This window comes from Lissotriton vulgaris, chromosome 9 (assembly GCF_964263255.1).
Source record: "Lissotriton vulgaris chromosome 9, aLisVul1.2, whole genome shotgun sequence".
Lineage (NCBI taxonomy): Eukaryota > Metazoa > Chordata > Amphibia > Caudata > Salamandridae > Lissotriton > Lissotriton vulgaris.
In genome coordinates this window covers 179,285,901-179,305,319 of record NC_141697.1, presented here as the reverse complement: position 1 = coordinate 179,305,319, position 19,419 = coordinate 179,285,901, and the positions used below count along the sequence as shown (strand labels likewise).

Sequence of the window (19,419 nt, the reverse complement as noted above, 5' to 3'; positions counted from 1 at the left end):
TGATCAACATCCTCGACAGGTTCCCCAAGTCTATCCCAAATCCACACTGATGGCACTGCGCACGATAAATACCCACTGCGCTCAATATAATCCGCACACACTTTTGGAAACCACAAAATTCACATGTCCCCATTGCAACGTTAAGCTACAGATAGCCAATGAAAAGGGCAAAACAAACGTTGCTACTGCAGCTAAGTCCACCGATATCTCCGGTGCACTTATTAATGCACGATCCCTTGTAAAGCACCGGCAGGAAATACATGACTTCATCACGGATAACAACCTAGACTGCCTCTTTCTTACAGAGACATGGACAGATGAAGCATCCGATCCTGATATGGCAGTCGCGACCCCCCCCAGCCTACAAAGCCTATCGCTCAGATAGAGTAGGGCAGCGTGGAGGAGGACTAGCCATCATTGCCCGCCATCACATAATGGTAAGAATATCACATATCCCCTTCACCTCCTGTGAAGCCCTTCTATTCGATCTTAAACTCACTTCGTAGTTCCATTTTAAAGGCATCCTCCTATATCGACCCCCAGGCTCACGCACCAGCTTTCTATTTACGTTTTTCTACATTTTTTACACTGTGAAAAGAGTACGATATAATGGGCACCAGCAAGTACATGTATAAATGTTTAATTTAGCTTCAGTATGCATGCATATGGTAAATGACCAGGTACTCAATATGGCGTATTATATTTTCAGAGAAAGTAATCCCCTGATGAAGAGCAGATTGCTTGAAATGCATTGGGACTTAGCATAAATATGAAAAGAAAATGTATAAAATAAGGAAAATGAAATATATTGATTGAAAAACTCGCTACAAAGTAAAGTTTGGAAATGATAATAAAATTTACAAACAGTGGTTCGAAATAATGGAGTAATAATTGATTGAAAGAGAAAGGAGTGCAAGGAAGGAGTGGTTCCTGTGTCCACAGGAAACACATGTCAAACGTTGGGAGGTAGTAATGACATCTTGCTAGGTGATGCCTGTTACTGTCACTGAGCTGATGCATGGCAGAGAGTCTTTGGCTGCAGATTGGACTGGAGGCCCAGGTTTTCACAGTTCTTGATTGCCGGAAGTATGGGCAACCCCTTCCAGTAGCCACGTTGCTGCTGACACAGGAAGGGACTACACAGAAAGTGTGATCAGGAATTGTCCCCAGGCAACAGGAAAAAGCCCAATGCCAAAAAACCTCAAAGAAGACTTCTGGACACTGAAGAGACTTCAAGTCAGGAATCATGGCTAAGGTGGATGGATCCAAACCAACAGAAGAAGACTGGAGAAAAACAGGGACCTAACAGGAAAGAGACAGTCAATGTTCAAAGGTACACCGGATGGCTTGCCACCTTAAGGTGATTAGGTTGAGGGACGGCAGCAGCTTGCCAGTGCCTCAGCGATCTCTCCCACAGACTCTTGCTCCTACGGGAGTGCGTTTTCCGCCCGCCCAACATGGCAATGGCTGCAGGTTTTGGGCAGGATGCCAGTTCCAAGCGCTTAGTCACTGGAGTCCCCTCTTTATTAATCAAAATAGTGTCTTTTTGCATGGTAAACGGATCCCATCGACGATGTTGTCAAAGAAGAGGTTTTGCTTTCACAACAGCTCACTTCTGAGACTGTGAAAATGTTGCCATCGACGATAAAGAGCTTGTAAAAGATATCGCTGTTGACGGCTTCATCAACAAAGCTATCATAGTCGTCAAAGATGAGAAAGAGGTTGTCAGAATCATCCGGGTTGTAGGCATAGTCATTTTAATACATGCCAATGCCATTGATGGTGTTAATGGTTTCATTGTTAACATGCCACCCATCAAAGATTTACTCATTGACAACAGATCAGTCATCGATCGAATTTTACCAGAGGAAGACTCTTTAAAAAGAGTAACAGAAAAGGCATTCGAACAGGTACACTGGCCATACCTGGAACAGGTTTTGACCCGGGCAGGAGTGGGGGAGAAATTCCTCTCGCTCATCTTCAACTGCTACAAATTCCCCTCGGTGACGGTACGTGTAAACGGCCACACATCCTCTCGATTCCCCGTTGAGAGAAGCACACGTTAAGGATGCCCCCTGTCGCCGCTCTTCTTTGCCTTTTACATGGAGCCACTGGCCCACCGCCTCCGCACTCACCACGGGATCTCCAGAATCCGGTTCAGGGGTTACACTCACACAGTCAGCTTGTACGCTGACGATGTCCTGATCTCGGACCCTCTCAGCACACTACCGGTAAGCTTAGCAGAGTTGGAGTCCTTTGCTTTGGCGTTGGGGTTCAAGGTGAAAGTGGCTAAATCAGTAGCGCTTGATCTCACCCTCACGCCTCACACTCGTGCATACCTTCAAGAGCGCCACCCTATACAGTGGGCGACCAATGCAATCCAATATCTAGGGACCCAATTGACTTCCTCCCTGGCAGATATAGTGCACCTCAACTACACCAACTTGCGTCAGAAGATTCACAAAGAACGGAGCCAGTGGAGGCACTACCGCTCTCCTGGCTTGGTAAAATAGCTGCAATCAAGATGACTGTACTGCCTCAAATTCTATATATATTTCACACCTTGCCTCTCCGACCCCCGGCTGGATTGATTAAACAGACCCAGTCTGATCCTGCGCGCTTTATTTGGAACAGCCGCAAACCTCGGATGAAACAAGCCTTGACGATGCTTCCCCCTGAGGCAGGCGGACTTGGCGTCCCTGACCTCCTCCTTTATTTCCAGGCGGGCAAGTTATGCCATTTGGTGGAGTGGAACCACCTGGAGTCGGAGAAACACTGGCTCTTCCAGGACCAGGCAATAGCCGTCAAACCGCTGCAGGGTATTCCCTTTCTCAACAAGAATCGCAGGCCGACATCCCTGTATGTGTCCCACATCACCCGGGCCCTCCTAGACACATGGGACCACACCAACCTAAAACACAACCTCACCATCTTCCCGTCGCCCCTTACTCCGCTGTTTAAAAACCCTGATTTCCAACCGGGGATGATCTCCAGCAGATGGAGGTCCTCGGGCTGCAGCTCGACAGACCATTTATTTGACTTGAACTGAATTATTTATTTATTTATTTCAATTTATATAGCGCGTTCTCACCCTAAGGTCTCTAAGCGCTTGTACAGGGAAAAGATAGAAACCGACTTCTACAGGAAAAAGAAAAACTGGCTACTTTATAATCCTCCCCATGTTTCCCGGAAAAGAATAGTTTTTAGCATTCGACGGAAAGACAATAGGTTGGGCTCCTTACGGAGATTAGTTGGTAGTTTATTCCACGCTGCAGGAAGTAAGGTGGAAAAAGCACGCCCTCCCACAGTGGATAGGCAGAAGCGTGGATTAGCCAGAAGAGTGGCATCAGAGGACCAAAGCACCCTACCAGGAACGTAACTAGATAGTCTGGTTTTGATGTAACTGGGCACATTCCCGTAGAGTGCCTTGTGTGTGATACATAGTCCTTTAAACAATGCCCTCTGTCTGACGGGGAGCCAGTGTAACTGACGCAGGAGAGGTGAAGCGTGTGTTTTCCTTGGCTTCTTAAAAATCAATCTCGCTGCATCGTTCATTACTGTCTGAAGCCTCGTGAGTTGTTGCTTGGGCAACCCTAAATACAGCGCATTGCCGTAATCAAGTCGACCCAGAATTGTAGCTGACACCGCACTTCTTGAAGTGGAAAACGACAACAGTTGGGCGACCTTGCGGAGCTGTCTCAGGAGACCAACACATGTGCCTACCACTACCGACACCTGTTTCTTCATAGATAGAGTGCTATCCATATGGATACCCAGGCTTTTTACCACAGTTGCTGGCTCCGCCGTCCTGCCCAACTCCGTGGGCTAAAACCCGTCATTCCAGGGGCTGCCAGAGGTGGCTATTGGCAGCACCTCTGTTTTGTCCGGGTTAATCTTCAGGGAGTTTGCGGACATCCAATTTACCGTATACCTCAGAATGTTATGCAACCTGGCTTGTGCTCCTGGGAAATCCTCTATTTGGATGACGATCTGTGTGTCATCAGCATAATTAAAAATTTGGCACTCCATCTGATTGAGAGCAGAAATCAGTGGCTACAGGTAGATGTTAAAAAGAAGCGGCGAAAAAGCCGAAACTTGCGGTACTCCACATTTGATGGCAGCTGATGTTAATACTAGGTCGGACAGCTGCACCTTCTGCGATCTATCTTGCAGAAAGGAGGTAAGCCAACCTAGTGCAGGCCCCCCGATGCCCAAGTCTCTCACGCGCGACAGCAGATGACTATGACACACCGTGTCAAAAGCTGCAGAGAGATCAAGTAGCACCAGGGCCGCCCCCGGGATCTTCTTGTCGGCTCTCCGCCTCAATTCGTCTAAAATAGACACCATCACCAGCTCCGTGCTGTGATGTGCCCGGAGGCCTGCCTGATTATGCTCTAGCAAATCATTGGTCTCCAGATGTCTTGAGAGGTATGTCAGCACATGCTGTTCCAAAACCTTTGCTAAAAAAGGTAATTGGGAAATGGGCCTATAATTCGTTAAGATTTTTGTGTCAGCCCCTGGCTTCTTAAGCAGCGGAATCAGCCGGGCCTCCTTAAGCATAGCCGGCACTTGTCCGATTTCCAAAGATGTATTTAGAAGATTGAGAACATCCTCTTCCAGCCCTGGCATAGCTAGCTTGAAAACGCTCGGGGGGCAAGGATCCACCTGGGAGCCTGACTTTACCCTCCCTACCAGGCTAGCTAACGTCTCCTTAGTAATCAAGGGAAAGGTTTCTAAGGGATTATCAAATTTCGGAATAAGAGGGGTGACTTGTAGTGAACAATTTAAAACAGGGGCGTGAGAGATTTCTGACAGGAGATCTTCAATTTTTTGTATGAAAAAATCCTGGAATCTTTGACAGTCCTCCAGCGAGATGTCAGACCTCTGTTCCTTGTTTTTCCTTAATTCAGAGAGCACCTTAAAAACTTCTTTCTGCGGATTATAGCGTTCCACCAGCTGAAAATAGACTATGGACTCTCCGTGTCACGTTGCGGCATCTTGCCGTCCCGAGCGACCGCCAAACACATGCAGGCATCGGGATCCTCACTTCCGGGCGGAAGTTGAGTCCCGGTCTAGTTTTCCTTGGCCCGAAGCACTTCCGGGGGAAACGTTTAAACGCTGCGTTTCCCGCCGGCTCTGTGCTTCAGATTCAGTTCCTGAACCCGTTTTGGAGCCCAGAGAAGCTGCGGACTGTCCTCCGGTCTCCGTTCACCGTCGCACAGAAGCGTTTGCCATGGTCTTCCATCACGGTACCGTAACCGAGCAGGAGCGCTGTTCCTGATTATTGCTTTGCCACTAAGAGCTTGCCAAGGGTTTTCCTTTTCTTGTTTCCAGCCACGTAGGAGCGCTGTTCATGAAAATTGCTTTGCCACTAAGAGCTTGCCTGGGTGTTCCTTTTCTCGTTTCCAGCCACGCAGGAGCGCTGCTGTTGTTGCACCATTTCAGCGCAGGAGCGCTATTTATTCTTTGTACTGGGCCGCGCTATAGTGCTTACCCTTGGTCTTTCCTTCTGGAGCACTACCGCGCAGGAGCGCTACATTTCATTTGGTCAGCATAGGTTTACCACGCAGGAGCACTGTATCTTTAGTTGTTATCATAGCGCAGGAGCGCTTATACTTGGTGGTTCTACTTTGGTTACCCTATCACCGCGCAGGAGCGCTTTACCTCGTTTTTTGTTTCCTTTCCTGAGTTCCAGAGTCCACATGAGCCCTGGTGAATCTATGGACGAGGTGCTTGTACCTGCATGTGTTTAGTGGTCTACCCTGAAGGGGGTGGTGTGGACTGCCCTGATTGGGTCTTTCTTCTTTCCCCACCTATATCAAGATCCTTCCCTGCTCCACAACCACCAAGACCTCTTCTTTCCTTTTTAGCTCCCTTCCCTGGTTCCAACTCATCCCTGCTGGGTGCCTCTCTCCGCACGGGTCAGGTGGGTACAAGGGCGGTGGCTCTTGTCGCCTCTGTGGAATCGCTTCACAAGCAAAGGTGAGTCTTGTGGGGCATCCGTCACTCTGAATCCGAGAGATTCCGCTATGGTCAGATCCAACACTGGGTCGTTCACCCCCAGATGCAGCCGGGTGTCAACAGGCTCCCACCTACATCCGTGTGAGGTGGGAGAGAGACTAGGGTAGAACACTTACTCATAAGGAATGGGAAGGAGTATATTAATCAATCAATCAATCAATCAATCACAGCATTTATATAGCGCACTACTCACCCGGAGGGTCTCAAGGCGCTCGGGGAGGGGGGGGGTCCGCTACTGCTCGAACAGCCAAGTCTTGAGCTGCTTCCTGAAGGCGAGGTGGTCCTGGGTCAGGCGGAGGTGGGTCGGGAGGGAGTTCCAAGTCTTGGCGGCCAGGTAGGAGAAGGATCTTCCTCCTGTGGTGGCTCTTCGGATCCGGGGGACGGCGGCGAGGGCGTGGCTGGTCGATCGAAGCTGGCGTGTGGGAGCGTAGAAGTTGAGGCGGCTGTTGAGGTATGCTGGTCCTTGGTTGTGCAGGGCTTTGTGTGCGTGGGTGAGGACACGGAAGGTGATTCTCTTGTCGACCGGGAGCCAGTGCAGATCTCTCAGGTGTACGGAGATGTGGCTGCGACGGGGGATGTCCAGGATGAGTCGTGCTGAGGCGTTCTGGATCTAATGGAGTCTCTTCTGGAGTTTGGCGGTGGTTCCGGCGTAAAAGGAGTTGCCGTAGTCCAGACGGCTGGTGACGAGGGCCTGGGTGACCGCCTTCCTGGTCTCGGTGGGGATCCACCGGAAGATCTTGCGCAGCATGCGCAGGATGTTGAAGCACGACGAAGAGACGGCGTTGACTTGTCTGGTCATGGAGAGGGAGGAGTCCAGGATGAAGCCTAGGTTGCGTGCGTGGTCTGTTGGTTTGGGTGCGCTGCCCAGGGCGGGGGGCCACCAGGAGTCGTCCCAGGCGGAGGGTGAAGATCCCAGGATGAGGACTTCCATCTTGTCCGAGTTCAGTTTCAGGCGGCTGCTCATCATCCACTTGGCTACGTCTGTCATCCCTTCGTGTAGGTTGGCTCTGGCGGTGGCGGGGTCGTTGGTGAGGGAGAGGATCAGCTGGGTGTCGCCGGCGTAGGAGATGATGTTGAGGTTGTTTTGGCGTGCGATGGCTGCGAGGGGGCTCATGTAGACGTTGAAGAGGGTTGGGCTGAGCGAGGAGCCTTGAGGAACGCCGCAGATGACTTCGGTGGCTTTTGATCTGAACGGGGGGAGGTGGACTCTGTGTCCTTCCGGCGAGAAACGAGGTGATCCATTCCAGTGCCTTCTCCTGGATTCCGACGTTGCTGAGGCGCTGTACTAGGGTACGGTGGCAGACAGTGTCGAAAGCCGCGGAGAGGTCTAGGAGGATGAGGGCCGCTGTTTCTCCGTTGTCGAGCAGGGCTCGGATGTCATCGGTAGCTGCGATCAGGGCGGTCTCTGTGCTGTGGTTGGCCCGGAAGGCAGACTGCGAGAGGTCGAGGGATCCGTTCGTCTCGAGGAAGGCGGCCAGCTGCTTGTTGGCGGTCTTCTCGATGACTTTAGCAGGAAACAGGAGCAGTGAGATGGGGCGGTAGTTCTTGAGGTCGGTGGGGTCGGCTGATGGCTTCTTTAGTAGAGCGCTGAGTTCGGCGTGCTTCCAGCTCTCCGGGAGGGTGGCGTGTCGAAGGAGGTGTTGATGATGTCCCGCAGGTGGGGTGCGATGACAGCGTCGGCCTTGTTGAAGATGTGGTGAGGGCAGGGGTCGGTCGGAGATCCGGAGTGGATAGAGTTCATCGTGCGGATGGTGTCTTCGGTGCTGATCGGGGTCCAGGCGCGGAGGGTGGTGGTGGGGGGCGGTGGTTCAGTCGTGGCGTGCGTCTGTTGAGAGCTGAAGCTGTTGTGTATGTCCGCGATCTTGTTGTGGAAGTAGGAGGCGAGGGAGTTGCAGAGGTCCTGCGAAGGGGTGATGTCGTTGTTTACGGCGTTGGGGTTGGAGAGCTCTTTAACGATGTTGAAGAGTTCCTTACTGTTGTGTGCGTTGTTGTCCAGTCGTTCCTTGAATGCAGTTTTCTTGGTGGCGTGGATCAGTTGGTGGTGTTTTCGGGTGGCGAGCTTGAGGGCAGTCATGTTGTTCGGTGTTGGGTCTCTGTGCCAGGCTTTCTCGAGGGCTCGGCAGTTCTTCTTGGAGCTCTTGAGTTCGTCGGTGAACCATGGGGCTTTCTAGCTGCCGGGTCTGCTACGCGGGGTCTTCAGAGGGGCGAGGTCGTCTGCGCAGTTGCTGATCCACTTCGCGAGGTTGGTGGCCGCCTGGCTTGGGTTTGTTGCGCTGGTGGGAGGGTTCATGCTCAGGGAGGTCGCGAGCTGGTCGGCTGTGATCATGTTCCAGCTTCTGCGTGCCACCTGTTGCTGGTGGTTGTGGATCGTGGTCCTTGTGAAGCTGAAGTGGACGCAGCTGTGGTCCGTCCAGTGGAGTCCGGTGGCGTGGCTGAAGGTGATGTCCTTGCTAGATGAGAAGACGGGGTCGAGTGTGTGTCCGGCGTAGTGGGTGGGGGTGGTCACCAGTTGTTTGAGACCGAGGTTGGCGAGGTTGTCCAGCAGGGTGGTGGTGTTGCGGTCGTTGTTGTTCTCCAGGTGGAAGTTGAGGTCCCCGAGGAGGATGTAGTCAGCGGAGGGGAGGGCGCGCGGGCTGATGAAGTCGGCGATGTCTTTGCTGAATTGTGTGCGTGGTCCCGGGGGTCTGTAGATGAGGGTGCCGCGGAGGGTGGTCTTGGGGTTGGTGTGGATCTGGAAGTGGAGGTTTTCGGCGGGTGCGAGGGTGTCGTCGGTGTTGGTCGTGATGCGGATAGTGTTCCTGTGGACGATGGCGATGCCTCCTCCTGTCTGGTTGATGCGGTCTCTTCGGATGATCTGGTAGCCGTCCGGGATGGCGATGGCGATGTCGGGCGCTGAGGAGGCGTTCATCCAGGTTTCCGTGAGGAAGGCGACGTCTGGAGATGTGGTGTCGAGGAGGTTCCAGAGTTCGATGGTGTGTCTGTGGACGGAGCGGGTGTTGAGCAGGATGCACTTGAGGTGGTTGCTGCTGTAGTTTGGCTTGGCCGGTGCTGGTGTGGTGCAGGTCCGAATGCAGGTGAACTTGCATGAGTGGCAGCAGAAGGGTCCGTGGGTGCGTCTCGGGGTGGCTCGATAGCAGCCCGGGGTTCTACTGGCGTTGAGTGCGCAGAGTTCGGTGGCGCTGTAGGTCCTTGTTATTACAGGGCCCGCCACTCGGCTAACCACATGGGTTTGACAGAAACTCTCACCAAACTCTTATTGGTATTATACCCCCAAAAGACTCCACTTCATAGACCCCTCTCAAATGTCACCTGCTGGCCGGGATGCGGGGTGGTGGACACGTTAGTACACTTGCTTTGGACCTGCGCGCACATTCAGGGGTACTGGACTCAGATCTTAGACGAGATAGACATGCGCCTAGATACACAGATACCGCACTTCCCGGCCTGTGTCCTCTTGGGTCTCCCAAACCTGGTGACCTTTCCCCTTAGATCTCACCTAGGCCGGCTGATGGCGATAGCGCTGGATTCGGCAGTACTTTCATCACCAGAAGTAGGATTCCCCCAAGGTAGTTTTCTTCTGTAGCCACAGAAGTAATCTAGCCTTCCTATTTTGCAGAAAAGGTCCTGCAATGCTTACATTCCTTTGGTTTGTGATGAGGATTTACACAGTAATGGCATTCTTTATGAGGATCACAAGACTAACAAGGTCAAAACAGTCATTTTTTAGACATTTCTGACATGGTGTTTAGACTGGGAAAAACTACAGGTGTTACCTCAAACTTGCCTGGAGAGTCAAAATGCGAAAACATCACTGAGAGAAAGGTCAAAAGTTGACTGAATTACTGTAGGCTGAGCAGAACTCAGTCTACAGTGCTGAACTCAAGGAGACTCCCTCAATCACGAGATGCAGTTAGGCTTCGAATTATGGTGGCTCTGCAGGGGAAGAGTGGTTCAGGGGCTGCTCTCTGATTGGCTGAGTTTTGGCCCTCTTAAAACAATGTGAATTGGTTAACAATGTCACAATGAGGGCTCAGCTATCCCTAGAGGTGACAGTGTTGAGCTTTACAAATGCTAACTGATTAATTTTGCCTATTGTTTTTAATGCTTCTCTGTTCACTGCTTATAACTAATACCATGGGACTCCAACCATGACGAGGGGGAAGATACAAGAATGTGAATCTATCAAAGATTCAATGCTGAAAAATCTAGTCACTAGTCCCCCAGTCAAAAGACTGCAATTTCTCTTGGGTAAAACATGGAGAGTAAGGAAGGATAAGTTACTTACCTGTAATACTAGTTCTCTTCCAGGGGTATACTCATCAAAGTCATAAGCACTGAATAGACCCGCCCATGTGCGGGGACTCCGGAACATTAACAATAATATATGCATATAGAACCACAAAATATATTTTAGATATAAATATATTTATATATATATATATTCCCTGAAAAAACCATAGGTTATAGACCATATATAGTTAGGAATTAGCATTTACAAAACCTTGAAAATTCACTGAAAAAAACATGGGTTATAGACCATATATAGTTAGGAATTAGCATTTACAAAACCTTATTTTACTCACACAAAACCATTGAAATTTCATATATAGTTAGTTGCACTAACTATATATCGCGCACCCGCAATCCACTGCTGATTATGTCACATATTACATCATTCATGACATGATCAGTGACATCACTGATGACATCACTGATGACATCTCAAATGACATCACTGATGACATCACTGATGACAACATCCAGTGACTGTGTTTCTGTAAAGTCAAAATATGTCTTACATATTGAAGAATGAGTGGATGTATAAGTGTCTGGATGAAGGATTTAGTAGGTGCATGACTGACTGTATGAGTGAGTGATTAAATGTGTCTCACTGAGTGCATGGGTTAGTGACTAAACTGTCTTAATTTGTGCATCATTATATCTGTTGTACTTTAAACTGCTGCATGTGTTGATCAGTAGCTTTATGATTAAGTATATGGGTTATTGATTGGTTGCCCAAGTATTTGTATGGGAGACTGAGTGTGTGTGTGTGGGTGGCTGGGAGGTGTATGACTCTGTGCATAGATGTGTGAGCAGTTGATTCACTAGATGTATGGGTTCAAAAGTGCATGTGGAAACAGCTGTATGGGCGGATGACTGTGTACATGAGTGTATTGGTGAGTGAATGGATATCTCAGTGCTACATGTCAAAGTAAGTACATATGTAAAACACAGTACATGTGAGAGTTGACATATATAAATAACTGTGCATAAGAGCCAGTGAATTTGTGAGTGGCTGTATGGATCATTGTGAACTTGTATCAGGGATTGTATAAGAGAGTAAATATGTGTTAGTATATGTTTGAATAAGTAAGGTGTGTATAACTGTATAGTTGAGGAAATGGAAGTGTGATTGATTCTTTGCATGACTGACTAGGTGTGTGAGTAACTCCATGGATGAGTGACAGTCTGTGATTGTCTATTTACTCTGAGTGTATCTAAGATTATATTAGAGTCTGAAGAGGTTTACCGTATTATCACATTAATGATGTCATCAGTGATGTGATCAGTAATGTCAAATTAGATGTCATCAGTGATGTCATCAGTGATGTCATCAGTGATGTCACTGATCATGTCATGAATGATGTAATATGTGACATGATCAGCAGTGGATTGCGGGTGCGCGATATATAGTTAGTGCAACTAACTATATATGAAATTTCAATGGTTTTGTGTGAGTAAAATAAGGTTTTGTAAATGCTAATTCCTAACTATATATGGTCCATAACCCATGGTTTTTTCAGTGAATTTTCAAGGTTTTGTAAATGCTAATTCCTAACTATATATGGTCTATAACCTATGGTTTTTTCAGTGAATTTCAATGGTTTTTTAATAGCAAATATCAAAAGCTGTAAAATGTCAAGTACGTGGTAGGTAAAAACATTTTCGTATTTATGCACGCTGATGTGCTTTGAACGCTGCCCCCCCCTCCTCTTTTCTTTTAGGAGTATTCTCTCTTTGCAGATAGTGAAGGGTAGGTAACACTGGCCTTTGCCCCCGTTGTAATCCGTCGTGCCTGCTTCCCTCTCCATTTGATTGATTGTTATCCTAGCATTTATTGTTTTGGAATTGGTTCTCTTTGGTTCATTCTCTATTTACAAACAAGCACAGAGTCGCAATACTCTGTTTAGTCTTTGCAGATAGTGAAAAATCATTAAAAAAACAAAAGGAATCAAGCAAAATCAATAGGCCACTAATGGGATCTCTTTTTGACCTCGCTAAAATAGAAACATTATGAACAACCCCTCATGAGAAATACGAAACTAGTGAGAGGAACTGAGCTCGACACCATGATGGCTGCAAGACAGCTCGGCTCCGCCGCCCACCCCACCCAAAATAACGACAAACCCTATGCAAATATTATAAATATATACAACACACCAGCTTTACATGGCAGACTGCTGCAACATCGATCCAAACAAGCCTTTGTATTTGGGACTCAAAATCAACAAGTAACAGGGTAAAACGTTTTATTAAATATCTATTTACATAGCAGCCTGCTGAAACATCGATCCAAACAAGCCTTTGTATTTGGAGCTCAAAATCAACCATCAATAGTAAGATTTTCATAGGTGAGTGTAGGTTCATGGTTTTCCATCCACAGACTAAAAGCCTGGAGTGGGAGTGAAAGAACAATAACTAGGTAAGAAGGAAGGCAGAGGTTGTGGTAAGGACTCTGAATATAGTATGTTGCTTGGTCCCTGAGATGCTTCGATGTCACTGCCTTGCACAAATAGCATAAGTCCTGGATGTTGAGTGCCATAGTTGAGGGTTCCGAGCAGCGCTTGTAACACTGTCTGAAGCTTATTTGCACCTGCTGCAGCTTCACTATTCTCAAAGTAAGTGGGGGCTGTTTGTGGACTTGACTGCATTGGAAAACAATGTGATGCGGTGCCTCCCTGAACCGCTTGACGGAAGCCCCTGAGATAATTGCGCCTGCTCCACACCTTGTCCCACAATCCGTTTGACCTGAAGACACGTCCTGCGGTGCCCTGGTCCGACCATCACATATACCTGCGCCAGGAGACGGCGTGGGGTGCACTAGAAGGGAGAGGCGGCGCAAACGAGCCTCCCCCACCTCCCCAGGTGGAGGTTTCTCAGCTACACCCCAGTGCTTCACTCGACCAGCTGACTTGCGCCCGCTCTTGCGACACAGTGCCTCGCTCGGCCAGCTGAATTGCGCCTGCTCTTGCTTTACAACGTCTCACCCGCCATCCAACGGAATTGCACCCAATCTTGTGGTACAGCGACAGGCGGCTGCTACGGAGCTCACGAAATGGCGGTCGGCTCCACAGACTTGGGCCTGGCCTGCAAAGATGGCTCTGGGCAACCGTGGAACACAGACGCTTGACTGCTAGGGCATGGGCCCCATTCTCAAAAGAGTCCCCTCAGCCTTGAAGATTCTACAACAGTCACCGGGACCCCCGACTCCCGTAGACTTTTGGTGAGGAGCGACTGCCATGATTGCTCGCGGAATGGCCACGACGTAGCCACGAGATGGTGGTGCTCTCATGCTGACGCCAGCGTCAGTCTGAAACATCCAGAAACACTGTAGACTACCAATTCGATCACTTCCGGTGGAGCCCCAACGTGACCCGGTAGAGAAGAAATTGCCCTCCCCTCTTTGACTGATGGTTCTTGTTGCCTGTCCCTTCTGTTGTCATTTAACAGAACTTTTTTGACTACTGAAAGGGGTTGTGTTCCAACCGCTGGTTGGTGGAGACATTTTGACTATATTCTGGACCTGCGTTGTCGCGTAATGCGTCATATGACGCGCCGCGTTAGCGCACCAGGAAGTGCTCCGGTGCGCGAGGCGCAGCTTCCCGGAAGCGATCCAGAGCGCGGCGCGCAGCGCGTAACGTATGCATAACAGGTCATGTGACTTGTTAATAAAACTTTTCATTGGTTCATTTTACTTTTGTTATTCTAATGATGGAAGGCTTGGTCATATGACCTAAAAATAACACTTTTCATTGCTTTCGAACATTTTTTTTTCCCAAATGATGAAAGCCCCACCTTTTTTTTCTCACTCTGACTTGTAAAGCAAAGGACCCAGATGCATTTACAGTTTATCACTAACAATGTTCCAGATTAATGTATTTTCCCGGGAAATTTACAACTGTCCTGCAAGTAAAATATTCCTATTTCGAGAAAAAGGGCGTTTCTTCGTCCTATGAGGGAGCCGTTGAACAAAAGAGGCTCGGCCTGCTGTCTTAGTCGCTGACAGGCATGAATATCGGATTCTTATCGATCACTTTATGTTGCAGGAGTAGAAAACACAACAGCCCTTGACCATTTATCTTTACTGCGTTCCTGCGTATTATACCTTTTAACCGTCATGTAATCGGGCTGCTTTATTTCACTTGCCTTTTACTGATTCGAAAACAGTGGCTATTATTCAAAACTTTACCAATCTAGGTACTACTACCATGTTTTGTTTTAAAAACCTTTATTGTGAAAATGTCAGTATACAAATACGGGCCTATAACCACGTGGGCCGGCCACGGAGCAAACTGTAATCGTATATGATGAGGGGACATTTACACTGTAGAAGAACGTAACGGGCGGGCCATTAGGTTGCAAGAACTAAGGTGTCTAACAGTTGCGGAATCGGTGGACGTACATTTTATAATTAAAGTACGACAGGGCCAGTTACAATAAAATTATCTAGATATACATTTGCGGGCAAGTACCATGGGTGACGTTAATTCGAACTTTCAATAGTACAGTAATCAATAACACATCAGAACTTAATATCAATAGGGATGTCCAAATGTTCAATCAGTACTCGTCCCCGCCCGCCATGTGCTTCAAAACTGTATACGTATCTCGTGATATCAAGGTTGGGCAACCAGTACACAACAAGGAGTTACGAGTTCCATTTATACCGGCGCCATTTTGGGCGAGGCCGGGCAGGTCCAGGATATAGTCAAAATGTCTCCACCAACCAGCGGTCGGACCAGAACCCCTTTCGGCAGTCCAAAAAGGTTCCGTTAAATGACAACAGAAGAGATAGGCAACAAGAACAATCAGTCAAAATAGGGGACGCTTTCGTGAATGGGGCCCATGCCCTAGCAGGCAAGCGTCCGAGTTCCAAGGTGTCCCAGGGCCATTTTAGTGGACCAGGCCCAAATCCAAAGAGCCGGCCGCCATTTTGAGAGTCCTGTTGCAGCCGCCTATCGCTGCACGGCAAGAGTGGCCGCAATTCAGCTGGATGGTGGGCGAGACGCTGTAGCCGCAAGAGCGGGCGCAACTCAGCTGGATGGCGGGTGAGGCACTGTACCGCAAGAGCGGGCGGAACTCAGCTGGATGGGGGGTGAGGCACTGTGCCGCAAGAGCGGGCGGAACTCAGCTGGAAGGCGAGTGAAACGCTAAGAGGCGCCCCACGGCAGATGAGGTGCCTCCACCTGGGGAGGAGGGAGAGGCCCGTTTGCACCGCCTCCCCCCCCCCCCCCCCCCGGGCACCCCACACCGTCTTTCGGCACAGCAATGTAGGATGGCCACACCAGTGAAACTTGCTCGACACCACCTCGGTGCCATCCGGATCTCGGCGCGTTGTGCTGCCTTCGGCGTACTGTAGCAGCAAGTGCAGGCGCAACTCTGCTGGACGGCGAGGGAAACGGTAAGAGGCGCCGCACTGCAGATGAGGTGCCTCCACCTGGGGAGGCGGGAGAGGCCAGTTCGCACCGCCTCGCTCCCCCCCCCCCCCCCCCCCGGGCACCCCACGCCGTCTTTCGGCGCAGCATTGTAGGATGGCCACAGCAGTGCGGCAACTTGCTGGACACCACTTCGGTGCCATCCGGATCTCGGCGCGTTGTGCTGCCTTCGGCCTATTCGCACATCGGTCCGCTACTGACGCCGCCTCACAGGCCAACGGATTTTGTAGGCTTTTTATAGCCCAAAGCCGCATAACAGGTCATGTGACTTGTTTATAAAACTTTTCATTGGTTCATTTTACTTTTGGTTTCCTAATGATGAAATGCTTGATCATATGACCTAAAAATAACACTTTTCATTGGATTGAAACATTTTTTTTCCCCAAATGATGAAAGCCCCACCTTTTTTTTTCTCACTCAGCAATCCAAAAAGGTTCCGTTAGATGACAACAGAGGGGACAGGCAACAAGAACCGTCAGTCAAAAGAGGGGAGGGCAAGTTCTTCCCTACCGGGTCACGTTGGGGCTCCACCGGAAGTTATCGAATTGATAGTCTACAGTGTTTCTGGATGTTTCAGACTGAAGCTGGCGTCAGCATGAGAGCACCACCATCTCGTAGCTCCGTCGTGGCCATTCGCAAGCAATCATGGCAGCCGCTCCCCACCGGAAGCCTACGGGAGTCGGGGGCCCCGATGACTTTTGTAGAATCTTCAAGGCTGAGGGGACGCTTTCGAGAATGGGGCCCAAGCCCTAGCAGGCAAATGTCCGAGTTCAAATGTGTCCCAGGGCCATTTTAGTGGACCAGGCCCAAATCCGAAGAGCCGGCCGCCATTTTAAGAGTCCTGTGGCAGCCGCCTATCGCTGCACCGCAAGAGTGGGCGCAATTCAACTGGATGGTGGGCGAGACGCTGTAGCCGCAAGAACGGGCGCAATTCAAGTGGATGGTGGGCAAGACGCTGTAGCCGCAAGAGCGGGCGCAACTCAGCTGAATGGCGGATGAGGCACAGTACAGCAAAAGCGGGCGGTAAACAGCTGAATGGCGACTGAAACGCTAAAGGGGCGCCCCACTGCAGCAGAGGAGCCTCCACCTGGGGAGCCCCGTTCGCGCCGCCTCCCCCCCCCCCCCTTCCGGGGCGCCCCACGCCGTTTTTCGGCGCAGCATTGTAGGATGCCAAGACCAGTGCGGCAACTTACTGGACATCACCTGGGTGCCGTGCGGATCTCGGCGCGTTGTGCTGCCTTCGGCCTATTCGCACAACGGACCGCTACTGACGCCACCTCACAGGCAGACGGATTTTGCCGACTAAAAGACAGACCAATGCAGCCCATTGTTGCTTTGTTTAAAAAATTTTTTTAAACGTGTTTACTTTGTTGGAGCGTTGTATATATTTATAAGTTATTAAAGTGTTATAATCCTACTACTTTGTTGGAGTGCTATATATTTTTAATGTGACACATAATTGTGAAAACTTTGATGTACAAAAAGGCATCCCTGGAATCTTCCGCTTCAGGCTCGGTCCCACACACCCTCACAGTGAGAATCCCCTCCCCAATCACAATACAGGATCGTTATCAGTTAGTAGGAACGCGTGTGGTGTGACGGATCTCATGGGGTGGGGGCCTTGATCTACTGTAACTCCTTTGAAGAGGGGTGATTCTTTACAGTTGGGGCCATAAACTACATCCACAGGGCTAGGTGATAGCCTGGGACCGGCCTGGACAATCAGACACAGAGGAAGAGGAGTGTCAGAGGGTGCGGTAGTAAATAGGGTGAAAGGGAGGTGTCGGGCGGGCACAGGGTGTGATTCTCAGGGAAGAGCAGCGCAGATGGGGGGAGGTTTATGGCCCATGCATGAGAGAGAGAGCGGGGGTGACCAGTGCGTGGGGGAGATGCTTGCGAGGGTGGGGAGCCATGCTGAGGATCGGCGGCGTGCAGAGAGTGGGTCTGGTCAAGGCATCTAAAATGGCTGCCGTGCACGACAAAAGTGTGGCATTGGAAAAAAGGCAAGATGGCGCAGACAATGTTTATCAATACGGATTAATTTATAACAATTATTTTTAACAATATATTTACTCGCAGTGTCAAAATGGCGGTCAACACTTCCTGATTTCCTTCAAATCAAACATTAACAGACGTCACGCAGCAAAAAAAAAAAAAAAACGCACACGCGCAGCCGCTGGAAGACATGTATCAACATATATGAGCATCCTCAGCCACCCTCAGAAAACATAGGGGGTCAGGATACGTCTCCCTTACCCCCTTATACCCATTTCTCACATTGTTTTTCCTTTCTTGTAATTTAATTAAAACGAAACACAAAATGGCGAATTCCCGTTTCGCGACCCGGTTCGCTACCCAGTTTGCGAACCGGAAAGCGCTTCTACCGCGAAAAATCAATTTTTTTTTATTTGCCCCACGGGACCCTTTAATAACCCCAATATCATTCCTAGGGGGTCAAGAAGGGTCTACCTTGCCCCCTTTCATTAAATTCCCCCTTCGTTTTTCTCCTCCTCTTGTCTCTCGATCCTACCGAGAGACAAGATGGCGGCCGTTCCGGACTGTTTAGAATGTTGACAGACACGGGAGAGCCAATCAGCTTCGTTTCGCAAAGTTCCGTAACGCGAAAAGTACGCGAACCGGAGCGCTAACCGGGACGCTGTCACAGATATATCTGTTTTTTAAAACGTTAATTTCTCAAAATCCACTGGAGCCCATATATTGAGACCTAGCAAAGGCACATCGGGCTAACAGTCCCTACAATTTTGCCAAGTTTCGTGCAAATCCATTCAGCCGTTCGAGCTAAAAGTGAGGCCAAACGCCCTATGGAAAAATGAAAGGGAAAAACACGTTTTGGGACCCCCCTTTTTTCTCGGCCCCCCCCTTGACGAAAACCCCCCAAATTTTCTGGGGCGGCTCAGAAACAAAATGTGCAATTTTCCTGAAAATTTCAGCCGATTCCGTCCACAAACGTCAAAGTTATTAGACATAGAATTTTCAAAAGTCCCATAGAGAAAAAATCCTAACTGTATATACCTACTGGCGACCGCCAGTAGGTAATATTTATTTATTTTGTAATATATATATATATATATATATATATATATGTATATATATATATATATATATATATATATATATATATATATAATATGCATATATCTACAATATACACAAGTGAAGGCTGCGTGAACTTGAAGCTCAGTACGACGCACCGCCCTCCCCTGAAATATTGGCACACATTAGAGAGTACCTTGAACAGTACAACTCTTTAGCTGCTACGGAGATAAAATATCTCTCGAAGAGATATGTGGCGAGGGCATATGGTGAAGGTGGAAGGCCCTGTAGGGTTTTAGCCAGTCGACGCTCCTCTGGTCGACCATATAGTGGATGATCAAGGTAATGACCATTTTTCTAGCGACGATATTCTAGCCCAATTTCGTGCTTTTTATGAGACTCTTTATACTTCCCGGGGGGCATGCCCGATTCCGCATTGCAGGATTACCTGGCCGATACTGCGTGCGCTTGGCTCTCTGATGTGCATAGGAAGTACCTCAGCCTTCCTATAGATGAGGCGGATATAAAAGAGGCCATTCTGTCATTGCTCCGAGACCTGACGGATTGACGGCAGAGTTTTACAAGCAATATGTGGATCTCCTTACGCCGCACATTTTGGCGATGTATG

At 49.2% G+C, this 19,419-nt stretch overlaps 1 protein-coding gene across 3 annotated transcripts in view; it reads right to left on the bottom strand.

The window, feature by feature from the left end:
• KLHDC1 (kelch domain containing 1) overlaps window positions 1–19,419 on the bottom strand; it is a 1,440,569-nt gene that overhangs the window by 1,074,374 nt on the left and 346,776 nt on the right. The gene's annotated exons all lie outside the window — the stretch shown is intronic.